General features: G+C 39.1%; 1 non-coding gene across 1 annotated transcript; it reads right to left on the bottom strand.

The window, feature by feature from the left end:
• Positions 1 to 2,013: 2,013 nt before the first annotated feature.
• Positions 2,014 to 2,087, bottom strand: TRNAI-GAU. The gene has a single exon. It is a non-coding gene; the product is annotated as a tRNA-Ile (tRNA).
• Positions 2,088 to 20,856: the final 18,769 nt, after the last annotated feature.

The following is a 20,856-nucleotide window of genomic DNA, read 5'->3' as shown; positions in this document are numbered from 1 at the left end:
AAAAAGACAAAAAGGAAAAAAATAAAAAGCTGGCGGTGAGATTAACTTGACCCTTTCCTCTTGACATTCTTGTCTGACTTACATAGGGGAATATGGAATGCTCAAGGTACATTTATGGGTGACAAATCTGAGAAACAAATGTGTGGAGCACTTTCTATGTGCCTGGCACTTTGCAAGGAGCTTTCTGTCAGTATCTCACCTGATTCTTGCAACATTCCTGTAGATTTTCTCCTTTCTACAAATCCAGAAATTGAGGTCCTTACAATTTAAGCAATTGCCCATGATCAGGCAGGTAGCGAGTCACAGCGGCAGAGTTTGAACACAGGCAGTCCGACTCCAGGGCCCTCTCCTACCACCCTACACAGGAGTCTGAAGGGCAGCTGTGCTTTTGTGGTTCATGCTTGTAGATGGGCACAAGAAACTATCCTTCAATGACTGAGTCCTATTCTGGACACTACAGGGATACAAGGAGATCAAGGATTAATCCCTGTCCTACAAGACGTATGTGTTTAATTGTGAAGAAAAGGCATAAAGTCAGATAGTCTTTATCTTTTGGGAGTTGCGGTTGGAGGACAACTAAAAGAGAGCACAAAGGGGTTTCCGAGACCTAGTCATGCTGTTTCTCGAGCTGGTGCTGGTTAGAGCGGTATGTGAATCAGTTTGTGAAACTTCATTGCTGTACACTTGGGATTGTTGCACTTTTCTTTGTGTATATTACATTTTGAAAAAAGGCATGAGATGAAGACATAAAAGCAGGGCTCTGGGAAGTGTGAGGGCTTCAAATGGGCCAAAAGGCAGTCTTTCCCACAGCACTGGATGCCTGGGCCACCCCCAGCCTTCTGACTAATTGCCTCACTAATTAAGCGCTATGAGATAGGAGGGTGAGAGGTTGAGGAGTTTTTTTTCAGGGTCTTTAGTATCAAAATTCCCAAGGTGGGCCCACCTCAAACTCAGTTTGGCTGTAAAGCAGAGTTAAACAATCATCTTAAGTATCATTCAAAATGTTTTCAACAAGGATTATCCCAAAGAAAATGAATTTATTATTTTACATACGTTTGGAAAGTCCTGGGCTAAACAAATGAGATTCCTTTTGTTGCTGCAGGACTTGTCAGAGCCTTTGCTATATTCATGTGAACTGAGAGTCTCCAAGAGGGAGTGATATTTTGCATTTTCTTTCCCAAACTTATTTTACTATGGAATACTTTTTTTCCCTTAACACTGTCAGGATTCATGTAAGAAACAAACTTCGGGAACTGCTATTGTAGAATCCTGATTTGAAAAGCCAAAGATTATGGATACTAAAAGACATCTTTCAAAGTATTCCTTGAGGACTTTCTAGATTACTCTCACTGACCCTCAACAAGTCAGGAGAGTTAGTTCAGAAGTCTAAATGAAATCCCATTTAAATATCTGAATAAATGATGGGGGGTGGGTACAGAGGACAGTCGAAGAGCAGAGAAAAGTTGGGGTACCAAGGGGAAAAATTATAGTGACTCGAGCTCCCAGTTATCCTGAAAAGTCTTTTCTTAAGACTTTTTGGTTGTAACCAGAGTGGTTGGGTTGAACAAAGTGATTATTTACAGTGAGGTCACAGGGCTTTCTCCCAGAACCAGACACCTGGTTGCCATCAAGCCTCCCTCTCAATGACCCTCAGTGCCCCCTTCATTCTTTTCTCACCCTGTAGAATATTTTTTTGCATCTTAGTCCGTGACATAGAAAATATGGTGACCAACAGTTCCAGAGTTTGCTTGTCTGGTCATCCAGAGAGAGACTCAATTGACTCAATTCCAACTTCCTAAGAAAGGTATTTTGGTCAGGCTACTGGCCACTCGTGAGCCTGGTGGGTGGGTCACATAATATGCCAATCACACCAAGACCATGTGGATGGAGGGATGCATTATGGACATTCACAGAAAGGTGGGGAGCTGGGCAGACCATCCAATAGACAGCTGTGCAAATCCAGGAATTCATTGGATGTGTGGCTGTTTTTTTAAAACGAAATTTTTTGGCAATTGGCTAGTATAGGGATTGAACCTTGGACCTTGGTGTTATCAGCATCACACTCTAACCAGCTGAGCTAACCAGCCAGCCCTGTGTGGCTGCTTTTTAAAACCACTTCCTTGCCTTCTATGTAAATAAAGAGAGGTGATTTTTTTTGATGCCTCAGGAACTTTTCAGTTCCTTAGAATCATGACCTAGAACACCCAACTCTCCTCTACTGATCTGTAGATGTGTCATATGGAAAGAGTACTGCTGACTGTGCTGGTCATCTCTAAAAATCATTTTACCCAAGTAACATACAAGAAGCTTGCATCTTTGAAAATGATTTCTTTCATTCTCCAAAAATTTGAGCCTGTGAAAGGAAATTCGGTTAATCAACAATACCTGTTTTTGGAAACTGGGTATTTGAAGCTTCACTGTGCTGGATTCCAGTTGTTTTCCACTCTTACATCCTCCATATTTAATGCCATCCTTTTGAAAATGGATTGACTTCAGAAGTATTTTTCTCTGGCTTTTGAGATTTTGCACATTGGCCCAAATGCATTTTTATTTTCCATTTTAATTTATAAAGTATAAATACAATGTTGAACTTCTTTGGAGTTAACGGTTTCACTGTGCAGATGTTTCTTGAAAGCCTTTTCAATTCATAGTGTTGGTTTAAAAAAATTTTTATTAGCCTGGCTGAGTGCCAGAAAAAAAATACTATTCTATTTTGCATAGAACTGTAAGATTTTTTTTCTTTCTCTTTTCTTTCCCCACCCCCATGACTATTAGGATTAAAGATGCCATAGTGACATCTTGTGGTCAACCACCAGAGACACAGCAAAACGTCATCACGGTGGGATGACAGAAGTGACCTAGTTCATTCTCCCACAAGTATTTCTTGATTTACTTTTTATTTACCATTTGGCTCAAATTGCTCTAGATATCCAGGTTGTTTTGCTTTACAGAAAATATTCAACTTGGGCCTCATACAAAGGATAAACACACCACGTTCTGGAAATGAAAGAAGGGACATTAACTCTTATTTTTGGCTTTTGTTAGACTGCTTGTAAAAACAGAGTTGTGGTAACGCTGAAAAATATTCAAATCTTTTCCCTAAAAAGTGACAGGAAATAATGACTCAAATGGGCTTTCATTTATTATTCTAATTCTAAACTTTCAGGAATTAATCGGCCTGTTTACTTCACTTGTTTGGTATTGAAATGGAAATGTACAAATAAAAACCCTCCAATCTTTATCTCCTCTCCCTAACTAGTGTCAGCAAAGATAAAATCTGCTTGCTTTTTCCTGACTCTTAAAAGGAAAATGTCCAAAATATTATGCAGCAATCAAAAATTGTGCTTACCAGAAATGGTGCATAACATAGAAGAAAAATATGATGCTGAGCTGGCCCGGTGGCGCATTGGAGAGTGTGCCGCTTGGGAGTGCGGTGGCGCTCCCACCGAGGGTTCAGATCCCATGTGGAGACCAGTTCCCGCTCACTGGCTGAGCGCGGTGCGGGCGCAACACCGAGGGTTGCGATACCGTTACTGGTCAGTAAAAAAGACAAAAAGGAAAAAAAAAAAAAAAGAAAGAAAAATATGATGTAATGTTAAAGGGGCAAGATACCAAATTATATATAAGGTATGATCCCACATACATATCAGTATGAATGTCTTCATTGGTGTAAATGTCTACACAAATGTGGACATAAATGTCAATAGAAAGACCCATGTGGATGAGGGTATATGCACAGAAATAAGTCCAGAAAGAAGTACATATACTAAAACATTTTCTCTGTTTCATGGCATTATAACTACTATTTTCTTATGTTTTTCTCTATTTTTAATTTCTTCCTAACTGAGTATATACTAAAATTAAAATCAAAAAAAATATTCAGCCCTTTTTAAGGGATCATGGTTCTGTTTGCTTATTTATAGAATATCTCCATTTCAGGATGACACAAAAACATGAAAAAAATTCCTGCAATTGAGATGCCTAGCAAAGCACTGAGATGATAGAACCTGAGTAAATTGCAGAACAAGAGCAAAATCATTCAGGAAGAGTTGAAATGCTTGGAATTCCAGAAATGTAAAGGCCTGTCCTGTCTCTTAGGTGCCTTCTCCATGGAGCTGAGGGGTGGGAGGAGGTCTGTCCGTGGTGTATGGGGCCACTCTCTACAGCAGAGCTTTGCCATAGCCTTCAGAGAAACCACGAGGTAATTCAAGTTTGTCTTTGGTGCAAATTGTGCATCTAACTATTCAGTGGTGAATATATACCTGGTGCTGTGCTAGAATCTTGGCATATTCGGTCTAATCCTGATGGTTCTACAAGGAATTTATAAAGATGAAAAAAGTGAGAGCTGGAGAAATTAAGTGCCCCAAATGGCTGGGAGAGCTGGGATTAAAATCAGTTCCTTTGTGCTCTTCATACCACACCTGCCTCTCACAGAGCTTTTCAGCAGGTGAAATACTCTACACACACGTTTAGTGACCCAGATCTCCAGAATCATAAGACCAAATTCCTTTACGAGCCATTGAATATATCCTGAGGAGGAATTTCTGCCAAGTGCCCTTCAAATTCCAGTGTCATGGTGGACACCTTTTATCCACATGCTCCTCATGTCTGCATGGAAGGGAGAGGTTCACTGCTCAACTCCCAGAAAGGAGTGGTGTTGGGGTCGACACTCCTGGTTGCCTCTCTTCTCCCTCACTCACTCAGCCACCTAGACAGAGAGCATTGTATCTGATTGGTGATATTGGAGCACACTGACCGAGGGGCAGGACCACTGCACTGTAAAGGGTACACCCATAAAGCCACCAGGACCCTCTTTGTTAATCAATATGTGTAATGCAATACCAAAAAAATATTAACTTTTTAAACTAAATTAGTTGATTCTAAAGTTAAATGGAAAAATAAACAAACAAGAATGACCAAGAAAATCCTGAAAAAGAATAATTACCAGATTTTTGCAAACCAGAAATTAAAGCATATTATAAAGCTAAATGGATTAAACATGTGTAGTGCTGATATATGAATAGACAGAGATTGATGGAAAAGAATAGAAAGCCCAAAATTAGATCCAAGGGCATAGGGTAATCTAGTATATAATAGAGGTTTAATGTATATTAAAGAATATGGAAAAAAGATAGATTACTCAATTAAAGGCTTTAGGATGACTGGATGGCTGTCTAAACACAAAGTTGGATACCATACCTCACACCCTATACCAGGACAAATTCCAAAGGTGCAAAAATTTTAATATCAAAAAAGAATAGCATATTAAAAGGGGTAAAAGAAGCCAAGAAGGAATTATTTAATAACATTAGGGTAGGGAATATCTTTTATGACACACACAAAACACAGAAGCCATAAAATTCTGCAGAAAAATCAAAGTTAAAAGACAAAGGACAAAACCAGAAGGAAAAATAACTTGGAATAGACACAGTGCTCATTTTCCTAAATATATGAAGAATTCTTGAAAATCAAGAAGGAAAAAAACCCATGATTCAATTGGAAAATAGACAAAGGATATGAACCAACTCTTGCCACAAAGAAAACCCAAATGAGTCTTCAAACATATAAAAAGGAGCTCAATGTCACTCACAATGGGAGAGATGCACATTACAACTACTGGGAGGTATCATTTTGCACCAAGTACATTGGCAGAAATCAAATTCTGCATGCAAACTGTATTGAAGAGGGTGTGGGGAAACATGCATTATCCCACATTGCTGGTGGAAATGGGAATTAGGTCTACAGCCCCACAGAGTGGAAATCCTCTGTGAAGGGCTGTCTGTAAATTCACATACTCTTTGACCCAGCTATCCCACTTCCAAGAATTTATGGTACAAAAGAGGCTCACACCTACAAAATGACATATGTACATAGTTATTCATTGTTCGAAATAGCAAAGGGCTGGAGACATCCCAAATATCCATCAACAGAATATTGGTTAAATAAATCAGAGTGCATCCACATAAAAGAATACTGTGCCACTATAAAAAAAACATGAAGTTCTTTATGGGTTGATATGGATAATTGCCAAGGTATATCTTCAAGGTAAAAAGCAGGGCTTAAGACAATGATATGGATAATTGCCAAGGTATATCTTCAAGGTAAAAAGCAGGGCTTAAGACAATGTGTTACAAGCAAAAATAAAAAAAAAAAAGGAGTAAGCTGAATATACTTATCTGTTTATATGTGTATAGTCAATCTCTGGAAAAAGTGCTAATAGTGGTTAAAGATCCAGAAAGAATGGTGTCTGAATGTCCCAACCATACAATATCCACTGCTTTCACTTTACTCAGAATGGTGAGACCTTCCACAGTGCTGAGAGCCGTGTTCTCCACCTGACTGCCAGGGTACCCCTGATAGAAGAGAGAGTGAAAGGTACCCCAGAGAGGCCTGAGCACTCCCTAATGGGCCCTCTGACAAAGGGCCTTTTGAAAACACGTGAAGTTTCATATTTATCTTAATTGATACAAATCTGCATTCTAATTAACAATATATTTGTCTTAGTTTTAAGATTAAAATAATAACAGTGGTCTTCTCCCCAATTTTGGAAGCAAGAAAGAATCCCTTAGGACTCATACTCACCTTTAAATTATCTACCTTATTGAGCTTGACTTCTCCTTCTGAGCTCCAAATAATAATAAAAACAACTGAGATTTGTTGCACACCAGGCTATTTGCTTTGCTTAAATGCTCGTAGCAATCCTAGGATGTGAAGATACTTATTTTCCTCATTTTTAAAATGAGAAAGCAAAGGCTTAGAGAGGTTAAATGACTATTCCAGAATCACACAAAGCCAAAAAGTAGAAAGACTGAAATTCCACCACAGATTGATGTGACACTAGTTATTTCTCTTTCTCTGCATTGAGCCACTTCCCAATTCTCTCTCCACTGCTCTTCTGCATCCACTCAGGACTCTCTGTTTGGTTCTCTTCCTAGTCTTCCTCCCGGGAATATTAAATCTTATAAATTCCTCTGGCTCCAGGGTCTACAAATTCTAGTGGTTCTCAGTCCTAGCTGTGCACTGGACTCTCTTGGGAAAATTTTAAAAACATACCTATGCCTGGAACTCATCCCTCTGGACATTTTGAGTTGGTCTGGGATGGGCTCTAGGAATAAGTATTTTTCAGTCCCCCCACCCCAACCCCCCACCCCAGGGGTGTCTTATTCAACTTTGTATCTCCAGGGCCTAGTAGGCACTCAGTAAATATTTGTTAAATGAAAGAAAGAAAAACTGAACGAGCAAATGAACTTTAGGGTAGGGTAGAAGCCACAACTTAGTTTAGACAATGAAACAAAAACAGTTTTGAAAGATCTAAGCGAGGCTGAAGCTTGTCACAAAGGCAGAGTCATTTTGATCTCTTCCTGGGATGCTGGAGAAGGAAGCTGCATCCCTGAAACCCAGTCCAGAGCCGCACACAATGGAAAACCATAAATAGCAGCTCTAAATCACATGAGGGTTATGTAACATAAGGCTCACAGAACACGGCTGCTTTTATCACTCAGGCTTAAGTTGCACTGAAATGGAAACTCAGCTGATGCCCTATGTATTAGTTTCTCAAAAGATGAAAGTCCCCCTGCGTTTGCCCAAGACCATCTATTGGCCCATATTTGAGGCAGCGTTGCCAGGGCCCTTCCTGTTAAGGAATTCCTGCTGTCCTTCTAGATAACAAGTAGGCAATTTCAGCAGAATTATTTTTATTTGTAAAGATAAGGCCAGAATTTTCCCTGATCAAGTGAGAAGGCAGTGCCTATCGGCTTTTCATACACTTGGGAGCCCTGGATCACAGGCTCAGGCAAGGAGATCAGTTGCACCAGTGTGTGCACTTCCAGAGAGGTCACCCCTCTTTTTTCCTGCAGTGGAGATTTGCTGATCATCTGAAAACCTTTTGTGAAGCACCCAAATTCACTCTGTGCCATTTAATTCTTAGAAGAGGTTTGTCATTCTCTATAAAATGATAGGGCACCCACCCTGCCTGAGAAAGGAATCCCAGAGCTAACTTTGAATACACAATTGATCCTCACTGGTTAGTAAAGGAGGACTTTGAAATAAATTTTTAGAATGGTTGAATAAAATTGGGATTTTTATGAACTTTTTTACAAAGATGCTAGAGCATCACCAGTCTGGGTCCCTGAATGATCATCAGGAAGATGAACAAGAATCTGACCTTAAAGGTCAGTGCAAATAATCACAATCTACTTTCCCTACCTAAGTACTTTCTGGATGATCATAGATTAGTATTTCTTTTAATGAAACACAACCCATACTTTGCAAAGGCTATCAATGGTGATTCCACCGAGGTACAGGCAGGGACAGAAAGGAGGAAAAGAAAATAGAACACTTGACGTAAAAGTGAAAAGTAATCTTCAGTCCAGAAATCAACTGGTACAGCAGAAAAGATTCCTGAGCAAAAAAGTAGGCAAAGAGTATTGAAGGTACGGACTCTAGGTTAATGAGAAGAACTCACATTTGTTGGTGAAGTTGGTAGAATGCTCTAAGGAACTGACAAATGATGGGCTCTGCTGGACATCTATAGCCAAATGTCACTGTCTGGAAGTAGAAGAGAGGGGAAGTCAGGCCTCCAATTGATGGCCCTCCAACTCCAGCTGGAAGAGGAGGCAGAGGTAAGTATGGCACTTACTTGGGAAAACAGCTGGGAACTAACTGCGGAGAAGTCCTCCAACAACGAAATAATCATACAATGGATTCTCCAAGTATGTGGGGGGAAAAGTAAACTCTTCAAAGTCTGGATTCTGACAGGAAGGAAGGGGCATGTTCAGGTAAAAAAGAAAAAAGAAAAAAAAGAAAGAAAGAAAAGTCAAAGGAAAAAAGTCTATCCTTCTTCAGCCTGTGTTAGAGGGATTTGGCAGATAGTCTACAGACCTTACTTGAACTTCACCATTCTAGAAACCCTGTGTAATTCTCTCCTCAGCCATAAGGCCAAATCTGAACTCAAAGACTTCGAAAAGCTTCCCAAATGAGTCTTTCAGCAGTTTGATATACTGTTCAGGAAGGAGAGGCAATGTAGCTGTGGCTTTAGAGCAGTAAACCCCAAATTCCTGATTGCCCACCCCATCAATCAAATACTAATGAGCATAATGAATATGTATATTCATTTATTCATAAAGCATATATGTGCACACTACTGTATTAATATATTATACATGATATAAAACATATTCCCAATAAAAGAAACATTACAAGGATACCTTTAAAAAATATATTTTCTGTACCCCATATGGACTGTCTTGTACACCCCATGTTGGACACCACTGCCTTTAATCCTGATCCTAAAACAGAGACCTTGTCTTCAGAAAAGTGATTGTGATTTCAAAAAGAGATAAAAAACTCTTGGCCTATCCTTGAGCTAAGTGATACTTTTACAGAGTTGTCCCTGAGCCGTGCCTAGGTTGAAAGTATGGATTGCGTCTTAGCTAATAATGCTGCACTTGAAGTCTGTTGCCCCAGTAAACAGAATGAGGTGGAAATGGAGCTCCTTAAGGGAATAGAATATGTTTTATTTATCTTGTCTACCTCTAAGCTAGCAGGGTGCCCTAAGGAACATGCTGGGTCCTCAGTGATGCCTGTTTAATTCAAACATGAATGAATGAGTGATTAAACATGTAAACATCATTTTTAAGCAACAAGAAAAGCACAATTAAGATGCATTTCTCGGGGCTGGCCCGGTGGCACACTGCTACAGTGTGCCGCTTGGGAGCACGGTGGCGCTCCCGCCGAGGGTTCGGATCCCACATACAGACCGGTTCCCGCTCACTGGCTGAGTGAGGTGCGGGCGCAACACCGAGGGTTACGATCCCATTGCCGGTCCTGGTCCGGTACGGGCGCGACACTGAGGGTTGTGATCCGTTGCCGGACACGAAAAAAGACAAAAAGGAAAAAAAAAAAAAAGATGCATTTCTCACTTGTCAGTGAAAACTCTCCACCACCAGTGGAATGCACACCTGGTTGCCTGAATATAGAACTCCCAAAACCAGAATTCGGCTGTAATTCTTTCACATTTCTCATCAGGAGCTCTTCTTCAAAGGCCTTCAAGGTCTAGAATGATACCTTACATTGCCTGAAGACCAAGTAAGGCAATAGAGAGAAGTGGTGGAAACTGGTTAAATGAAGCATGCATAGGGCCTCATGAGGGTGGTCATTTTACCTATGTTAGGCTGAGTATTTTCTTATCTGGGTGTCTAATGGTTCTGAGACTTGTTTCCTCATCTACACTGTAAACCTAGAGGCCTAGGAACGTAGGGCATTTCTTCTTTCTTCTGTCCATGGCCTGGTGGAATGAAAACTAGACATGGGGTCCAAACCCCCAACTCTTCTCCCTAACTAGCTAGATGGCCTTAGATTAGGCATTTAACCTCTCTGATCCTCAGTCTCTTCATCCAGCCAATGAAGATAGTACTACCACCCTCAAAGGGATGTTCAGAAGAGCAAGTGAGACTTTTGCAAACTATGGTGCTATACACAAATGTAAGCAATTACTATCATAATTAAAAGTGTGAATAAATACTTGTCAAAGTACATTGAACTGAACAGAGAGGTGATACAATTCCTTACACTAGCCGCACAATCCATATGTGCCTTTACTTATTTTAAAAATAAAATATAGAGAGAATATAGAAAGAGAAAAAAATAAAATATGGAGAAAGCAAGTTAACATATATCAACACTTTTCATCGTTGTCAACAATGAACTTGGAAATTTTGAACACTTGTGATTTTATGGTAAATTAATGCTTTTCCACTTTACAGTTAAAATATATGTTAATTGTGCTTGTGCTTTATTGAGACATTCAACATACTGTTACAAACTACTGGAGTCCTAAACACTACAATGGTTATCATGGAATATGTCTGGGTAGTGGAATTACTCTTAAATTTTATTTTCTTCTTTGTACTTTTCTCCATTCTCTAAATTTTCTTTAATAAACACATATAGGCTTTTTTCTGATTCTGAAATTTTTTTTTTTTTAAATCACGCTATTTATACCTCAGTCTTACTTCTGTCTTGGATTGGTGACTGACCACAGACTTGTGGAAGAAAACTTAAAAATTATGGTAGGAGATAAGGAAAAAATTATACAAATAGCACAGTCAATTCATAAGAAATATCTAATTGAATAAAAACCTGGGTGAAAAATTATTGATCAAACATCTCTTAAATCTGTAGTTTAAAAAATAAGTGCCTGTATGTTATTTTGCATAAAAGAAAGGGAAGTATAACAATATATCTTCAAATTTGCTTGAATTTGTATATAGAAAATGTTAGGGGACGGGGGGAGGGGTGAGAACACAGCTGATGAAAACAAGAAGCAAAACTTTGTGTTCTTTCTGTTATATTGTTTGAATTTTTAAAGTAGTATATGTGAGTAATAACTATTCTAAAACACAAGTGTTATAAAAGCTCCTGACCTTGGTTCTTGAGTCAGTCCTCACAGTGGGTTTACACTAAAAGCTGCCACTGCCAGGGGACAGGTGAATGTGCAGGGCTGTAGGGCCAAGGAAGTATCAGGTTGGTCCTGAGCTCCTTTTCCTCAGCCTGCTGAGTAGTCGTGCTCAGATATATCTGCTCCCTGTGGCAGCTCTAGGCTCTGGCCATACAGTTCCTGTGTCTTCTCTGCTCCAACCCAGCATGGTTCTTGGCTGCCAGTGGCCACATTGATCAGAACTGGTTACGTTTCAGGAACTTTCCCTGTCCTATAAACTTTCCAAGCCAAGCTCGGTATAAACTGAAAGAAACACGTTCCCATTATAGGCCTCAGTTCAGCTGAGTGTGAAGTACAGCCGGGCTTGAAAAGCCTGGGAGGTGCCTCTAGTGAAGCCATGCTTTCTCCAGTCCCCCAGGAAGGATCCCAGCAAACAGAGCCTGAGACTTCCTCTTTAGAGTCCAACCATCTCCACTTTCAGGAAATGCTGGCCAGCTGTGAACACTTTCTCTGCACATGCCCTGTCTAGGAGATTTGCGTTGCAGGAGATTGTGAATATAGGTAGTCTGGTATTACAACTTAGCTCATGATTGGTGGATTCTGTCTCATTAGCGATGACTGTGCAGCTCAGGGAAACACTAAAATTACTTGAGAACTACACTAAAATTAGAAACTTCTGTCCTTGAAAAAACACCACTGAAAAATAACAAGACAAAGAATGGGAGAAGATATTTGCCACCCATATAACCAACAAAGGATTAGGTCATAGATGTAAGCAACTTCTATAAATTAATAAGAACCAAACAATAGAAAAATGGGCAAACAAAGCAATTCATCAGAGGGAAAACCTGAATGGTCAATAATATAGACAAAGACCCTCAGTCTCAAAAAAAAGAAACTAGAACTTCAGTGAAGTATCTGAAAAGTCTGACAACACCTCATCACCTCCAGACATGCAGGTGGGTCCCAGCACAGTGGCCTTCTCCTGACCGGCCGGTAGATTTCATGGGTAGGAGTTACACTCCTGGTCTGCTTTCGTTTTCTCAGGACTCAAGCAAGCCCTGGTTGTGTGTCTCACAATGGCAAGAAATACAGTTCAGAGCTCCTCAAGGGGTCCCTTCGAACCACTCCCCATTATACCTGTGTCAGATGGCAGCATTCTCAAAGCACAACAGCTCCCCAAAACTCATGATCCCCCAAATCTCCCTTCTCCACTCTAAGACTTCTTTCCTTCTTTGGCTGAATGATCTGAACAGGGCTGGGTGTGTGACCTGTGCAGTCACATAGGGCTCTGCACTTAGAAGGGCCCCATGCTTGATTTAACACTCTGCTGGTGCTGTCCGGAATTTCTTAATAAATTTTGAACACACTGGGCCCCACAAATTATGTTACTTAACCAGGGCCTAAGAGTTCTTAGAGTCATTTATTTATAAAGATGCACATGAGGTATAGAATTCTGATAACTGTCTTATTGGCCTTAGTCAAAACTGAGCAGGAAGAGTCCCATTTTGAAATCCTATTACAACTATTCACTTGCTTATGATCTGTCTTCCCTGCGAGCGGATATAAAGTCCACCAAGGCAAGAACTATTAGTCTATTTTGTTCAAAACTGCGTTCTCACATCCTAGCACAGTATCAGGCTCATAATAGATGCTCAAAAAATAGTCAGATAAACAAACATTTATAGAACCAATAAATCTGTGCTTGTCCCAGAATTGTTTTCTAATAATAGTTTATATAAAAGTTATATAGCAGATTTTATACACAGGATATATTCTTGAAGAAATTGCATAACTCAATACAAATTTTTCCACAGGAATAAGACTATAAAGTAGGGATATATTTCCCCTTAGTCTGTAACTATGGAATCACATTTGTGCTTTAATGCTTTTTATTTTCTCAAGATCATCACTAATATTTTATGGAGTACTCACTCTAAAATGCACCTTGGGAGTTGTTTGGCCTTCTCTGTGACAGTAAAAGCATATCTCAAGTTCAAAATTCCTAATTTTCAGGCCCACTTTTCAGCACTGGCATTGTCACCTCCACTTAATGAGTACTCTTATGAGACTGAAAAAATATTTCAAATTATAATAACAGTAAATGTTAAAACAAGTAGAGAATCATCCTGACGGGCACCTGCAGGAGTAGTGACTCAAGGAAACCAAAACCAGATGCACAGAACCCAAAGGGCTGCAGGTATTTCTCTTTACCAGCCAAAGTGCCACGTAACAATAGCATGAACTGGTTTACAGTTCATTCAGCTTGGTAAACTTGCAATAAATTTCCGAAAATTGGAGATATTTGGATTACCTCACATTTTACATATAAAATGAGACATTACTCATAAACTATGTTATTTGACATTTGCATAATTAAATGCAAAGAAATGCAACCATACTGTATTGTCACTAGGTTATCTGGATTTTAATGTATCCAATAAACACATTGCTTTACACTGAACACAATAAATAGTGGATGGTGAATAAGCAAAGAAGCAACAGCTTTGTGCAGCTCCAGAAAACATAAAGGGGTACTGGCAGCACAATTAAACACAAGGAATACTTCTTTAAATCCATTTGCTCCGTGTGGCAAATGACGGAAGAAGTGAAATATCTGACTAATACCTAATATTTAAATCCTAGACAAAACATCTCAGTGCAAATCGGGAAGTGCTTTATTTACTCTGATCCAAGTCAAAGGTAGCTGGATAATTAGTTTTCTTTAAACAACATTCAGCTTTGCTGACATCTCATTTTCCAAAAGCAGCTGTTAGCCAAATATAGTATTGTTTATTCACTCCCTGGAAGGCTGTTTTTAAAAAGTACTTCTGCTGGTAAAAATGTTGCATCACATAATTGGAGATAACAGGAAAAGTAGGAGTTGCTGTTTGTATTTAAATAAACATCTGCTCAAAAGTCCAGTTTTCTGTTGGTGAATAATCCTTTTATTTTATGCCATTAGGCACACTGAATTACTGTTGTTTTTTGTTCCTTGCTTTCTGGTCATGCTAGGAAATATTCCAGACAGGGTAACACATGATATTTCTCTTGAAAAAAGATAAAAGAGATCAAGTTCAGCTCTTTGACTTTCTCCTTTACTATACATATTTCTGTGCCAGAGACCTTATAAATATGTAATAGTAACCATCACAATATATTTTTTATTATGATACATACTTTTAATTAAACCGCAGTTGGATAAAGTTTGTTTTTTGTTGTTTTGTTTGGAAGACAGCTATTCAAAAATACCTGTAGCACCTGAGTTAAATCCCTGATTACCCCCTGAAGGGAGGTAGAGAATAAAAACTACTGTCGCTCTTGCAGAGAATAAACCCAATACCTGTCATTACAATGTGCTTGGTCTACCACTACTTGCATTTTCGGCCTTCTTACTTCTAATTTCTAGGAACTGAAAGCCCATTCTATGCAACTTTCTCTAATCTGACTTTGCTCCTCACTGGTCATTTGGTTTCTCTCATTTTATTTTCAAACCATATAATTTCTTTCTTGACTCCATTATTGATTCCAACTTCACTGTCAAAGCTGATCTAAAACAGAGTAGAAATCCTTTTAAACTGGGAGTCAAAAAACACAGGTTCTATTTCTTACTCTTGCTGAGATCTGCAGGCTCCTTGTGGTGAAAAAAGATTTTGAATGATGTCCAACATCCCAATCAATTCTAAAATCTTATGATTTCACTAACTAGGAAATGAGATTTATTGCCAAAAGCAAGTGTGTTACATAGTGAATGCCAAAATTGGGGCAAAAGAGGAAGAGGTGCTCTCTCTTTGGGGTTATCTAAGCTGCTACGACCTTCTCTTAGCATGGGTAATTAAGAGTTCCAAACATTGCATTTGTCATCCAGTTCATGGGGCTTCAGATTGATGTCGACTGGTCAAAATGTAGCATTTTGTGCTCATCTGGGAAACTGCAATCTTTTTATGTTCTGAGCCATTTTCCATTAGTGCTTGTGCATGAGAGGTATTTTAAACAAGAAGCCAAAGAGCATTTCTAAAACTGTTCAGATTCTAGCAAGATTTAAGATGGAACAAATGCTCTGCTTCCCATTTGGATCCTAGAAGCACTGAACACACTTTATGAAGAATACATTTATATTTTCTTGCACATAAATACATTTGTCATGATACCAGAACCATTGAGACAAACAGCTATGTTCAGCTGGGAAATGTATTTTTTCTCTCTGTATAAGAATGTTACAGTATAATTATTCTTGTGGTTTTAGAGTTCAGAGAATTTTTATAGCATAAGAAGCTTCTATTTTTATAATATAGGAAGCTTCTGTCTATTGAAATAGCATATAACTACTAATACTTATTAGCAAATAAATTCTCCAAATACATGCTGTTCTTGTTATCACATTATTTCCATAACAGAGAAGTATGGCATGGTTTTGAAATCAAACCTCAGGGGAAGAAATGACTGACTGCCAAAAGGTGTAAAAATTTTACAGATTTCTACTCCTCACTGGTAGAGTAGGTACCATATATAAATATTCCTCAAAAGTCTGTAGGTCTTTTGAATGGTCAATAAGCATACATTTGTATCAGTACTGTTGTATACAACCAATATTAGAAGCTGTGGTAAAAATGATTATGAGCAAAAAAAAAAGCTTTTAAAGAAGGAAGTTGGGAGATGTTGAATTATAACAGGATTTGTAACTACAAAGGTGGTAAAATTTGTGTTACCCAGTATGCTTCCTAAGCGCAGGAGTTGTGTTTCTTCTTGCTTAACCTACTTCGAGTTGGATTTCTTTCATTTAACCCTCAGAATTCCACGTATATAGATGTCAATACCAAGACATCAATTAGATAAATAATTTTAAAGAAATTTTAAATTTATCTAATTTAAATGCCCACCCCCTTACAAAGTTGCTGTGAAAAACAGAGAAAATGTATGTAAAGCATAGTAGCTGCTCATAATAGATGTTCAATAATTAGTAGCTATTATTACTGAAGGTGGGGAGCCTCTACCTTTGGACAATCTTAAGGACTGGAGAAGTGTCTAACACTCAAGGTTTTAGACCAAGGCAGTGAGGATGAAAGAACAAGACATGGCCCCTGCCCTCACTGGACTTACAATTTAGTAAGGGAGAAAATGAATGTGCCCATGTGGAAGAAAGACAAAAGAAGTGCCATAAAAGGTAATATGAAGAAAAAGTGCTATGAGAGTTCAAAGAAGAAAGAAATTACCATGTGCCAAGAACCTGTACTGTCCAACTAGTATAACCATTTAAAGGATTTAAGTGCCAATTACTATGGAAGAAAAATAGCTCTAACTGTCCAGTTTCTACAATGAATTGAAAAAAGCAGAATACAAGACATTTTGGGCATCTTGACAAATACATGTCCTCTAGGTGCAGGACACCTGGCAACCCGATCTCTATCCCTCACAAGAATCCTACATGTAGGTCATTTGTTATTTCCATTGTATAATTGAGGAAATAGAAACTTCGAGTGACTTGTTCAAGGCTACAGACAGAAATGGCAGAACTGAGAACCAAAACCTAAACTGTCTGGCTGTAAAACCTGAAATCTTTACACCTCATACTTCTCAACAATGGATAATTTAGGTCCCAATCCCAGTTCAACCTCTAGCCATATGTATACCCGACCTTGGGTCTACTTCTTCCATACTTTTGTGCTTCTTCTACAAACCTGGCAAATTTGCTAAATAGCTGAGCTTCTGTTCAGCTCTCTAGAATTCCGAGAACCTATGCAGTGACTTTCAAATTACGGTCCCTGAACCACCAGCATCATTACCTGAGAACTTGTTAGGAAATTATATTCTTAGATCACACCAGACCCACTAAATCAAATTCTGAGTGGGCCCAACGATGTTTTAACAAGCTCGTCAGGGTATCCTAATCCAAGTTTGAAAACTACTTTTCTTCAGCATTCTAAAGGAACGCTGCTCTTACTTCTGATACGTTTTTCCTCCTCAATGACCAAGTCAATGACTCCCAATACTTTTCTCCTGAAGCTTTTAAGATGGCTTAGAAATTTGGTATTTGGGGCCGGCCCGGTGGCGCACTGGAGAGTGTGCTGCTTGGTGCTCCCGCCGAGGGTTCGGATCCCATGTGGAGACGGGTTCCCGCTCACTGGCTGAGTGCAGTGTGGGCGCAACACCAAGGGTTGCGATCCCATCGCCGGTCCCCGGTACGGGCGCGACACCAAGGGTTGCGATCCCGTTACCGGTCAGTAAAAAAGACAAAAAGGAAAAAAAAAAAAGAAATTTGGTATTTGCATTATGGCATGGGACTGAATGTCTATTCCTGCTTCCAAATCCTTCACTAAACTTCACCTCCTTCCCCAACAGGACAAAGGCACGATCCCTGTCAATACCATGACTGTCTCACCTTTGTTTTCTCCTGGCCCTACTTTTAAGTCTCGAATACCTCTCCCTCTTCAGGGTCTTTCCCATTTCACCCCTCTGTCCTTCACCTTCCCGCTAATCATCCCTCTTTATCCATCTTGCCCCAAATCCAGTTAAACACTGCCCTCTACTCTCTTCACTCCACTTCCCACAAACATCACTAAATGTCTTTGTTCACTGCAGAATGTTTCTGTGGTCCTATGAAACAACTCCAGTTTGAATATGTCAACTATTTAAACATGAACAGCACTGAAATTGACCTATTATGAAGTCCGGTTTGCTAAGGACACCAATGTCAAAAGTTTGTTCCATCCAACAGAGCTTTCAAGTTTCCTCAAGCACTTTAATATACTACGTTCTAATTAAAAATTATTTTAGCCTGTTAATCTAAGTCCCCAAAAGACCTTTTATTGGGCCATTAACAATTCTAAAATACTTTCTCAAAATTATTAATTTATATGTGACATGCTCACATAAACTAGTAAAATTTTATTGTGCATTAGGTATTTATTACCTTCTCTGCATCATTACTGCTTATTTATCTAAACTTAAAAAATAAAAAACCCTCCTCTAGAGATTAGAAATAATGTTAAAATTTTCTCTTTGGGGCAATTATCACAGTGCTATGCTCAAGAACATGTCTTATATTGGTGATTATATATGAAATATACAGCCCTCTCTCCTCACTAAAGAGTACAGACCAAAATAAAATTAAGTTAAAGGTATTGCATGTCACGAAGCTTTAAAACAACCAAAACTAGATATTGGCCCAAAGTTGTCAAATTCACCACCAACTGAGAACTGGCTGCATCAAAATTAGCTATGGGAGCTTTTTTAAAAAACAGACTTCTGGGATACATTTTCCAATTTTCAAAATCAGAATTGTTCAGGATAGTACGAGAGTTAGCTCCTAGGTGTTCCTAGCACAGAATAGATTTAAGAACTGGCCTGGAACAAACTCCATTTTAAAATTAATCAGAAGTACCATAGCACAAACTAATTTTAAAATATGAATTAAGGGCTGGCCCGGTGGCGCACTCAGTAGAGTGCGGCGCTTGGGAGTGCGGTAGCGCTCCCGCCGAGGGTTCGGATCCCAGATAGAGACCGGTCTGCTCACTGGTTGAGCGCGGTGCGGGCGCGACACTGAGGGTCGCGATCCCGTTACCGGTCACAAAAAAAGACAAAAAGGGGGGAAAAAAAATGAATTAAAAGAGGACCCAATTTAGCTTTATACTGTCACTGAAGTTGGCATAAATACTCTATGTAGAACTACACAAATATTTGGAGCAGGATAAAAAGTGGGTCTCTCATTATAGCAGTGGATGACAGTGCCTTACCATTTGTCTCATTTCCTTGGCCTTGCAAGTCAATTCTAAACTGATGCATAATTGACTTTTCAAACAAGTAGCCTCCATAGAACAAAAGCAGTGAGGTTGCACGCTTCTTCTACCATATCTATAAGGCCCCAAACATTTGTATCACCCATTTATCTATTACTGAAACCAAAGTATCAAGAAATATTTATACTTAACTATATAGGATACATCGATAGCTTCTTTTCTAAATCCAGGAGTGGGAAGGGTTGGTGGTTAATGCTGGTCCTGAACCATGAAAGGGTTTGATAGTTTGGATGTGTTATCCCCACCAAAACTTGTGGAACATCTGATCCCCAATGTGGCAGTGTTTGGAGCTGTTTGAGTCATGAGGGCAGATCCCTCATGAATGGATTAATGCTCTCCCTGGGGGAGGGGGGCTGAGTGAGATCTTGCTCTTAGTTCCCACAAGAGCTGGTTGTTTAAAAGCCCTCACATCATGGGCATGGAGGGTGACAATCAGCTTTGTACCTCACGAATATTCATAACCAATTAAAAAAAGATAAAAAAAGACCCTGGCACCTTCTCTCTTGCTCTTGCTTCCTCTTGTCATGTGATCTGCTTATACCCACCAGTTGCCTGCAGCTTTCCACCATGAGTAGAAGCAGCCTGAGGCCCACGCCAGACATAGCTGTCCCAGAATTGTAAGCAAATAAACCTCTGTTCTTTATAAATTACCCAGTCTCAGGTATTCTGCTATAGCAACACGAAACGGACTATGATAGGGTTGCAATCTACAATTTTAAAAACAGATCTAGTTCAATGCTTCACTTCATAGGTAAGGAAACACAAGCCTGTAGATACGCCATTGCACTGTGTCAAATCTTTTCTGTGACTTTTCATTTACCAAATTCCTACCGTGAAATTTTAACCCTCCATAATACGAACCCAAATCACTTCCATCCACAGGCTCTGCATTCTTTTATAGCAAACTGGCTTCCACCAAAGGACTTAAGCTAGAATAAGGAAACCAAACTGCCTTAGGTCCCATTGCCAAAGAAAGTGACCCACACTTTTTTCTATACAGTACAAAATTTCCAAGACAACATATATTATATTAGATAGATCACTCATTACATATCCAATCAATCAATAACAAAGGAATGCCCCTTCTAGCCATAAGTAATCAAGAGGAAAATTAGAGGAGATATGGTAGGAAAAAGGATATATACTAAAAAAGAAATAGAACAACTTTTATAGACACATCTCTTGACTAAACAGCAGCAAATTTAAATTAGGCTGCTTATGGGTAAGAACCACAATGAGAAACATAAATTAATTCCCAAAGTTAGTGATTTTAGCTAAATAAACAACACTATGTCAAAACAGGTAAGCAGTTTTTAAGTCAACCTTGAAAGCCAAGATAAGCAACTCCTTTGTCCAGTTGTTACCTCTAACCAAAGCAGAAGAATTCACTTAAATGAATAGCTGTTATAACCTACCTAAAAATAGGATAGTTCAGAGATTTTCAAAACTGTTCTTTCCTGCTGTGGACAGCCCTTGATTTTTGACTCTATTAGTTGTTTTATTACTGCAAACCCCTATAAATTGAACATCATTTCTCAAATTTGTATAATGTTCTCATCCTGAATGCTTAAACATCTAGGTCACAAATTGAAGTTATCAGTAGAAAAATATTCATCTTCAGAC

This window comes from Galeopterus variegatus, unplaced genomic scaffold, assembly GCF_000696425.1.
Source record: "Galeopterus variegatus unplaced genomic scaffold, G_variegatus-3.0.2 Scaffold257, whole genome shotgun sequence".
NCBI classification, from domain to species: domain Eukaryota; kingdom Metazoa; phylum Chordata; class Mammalia; order Dermoptera; family Cynocephalidae; genus Galeopterus; species Galeopterus variegatus.
Note: the sequence above shows the minus strand (reverse complement) of the source record. Positions and strands in the feature narration are given on the sequence as shown.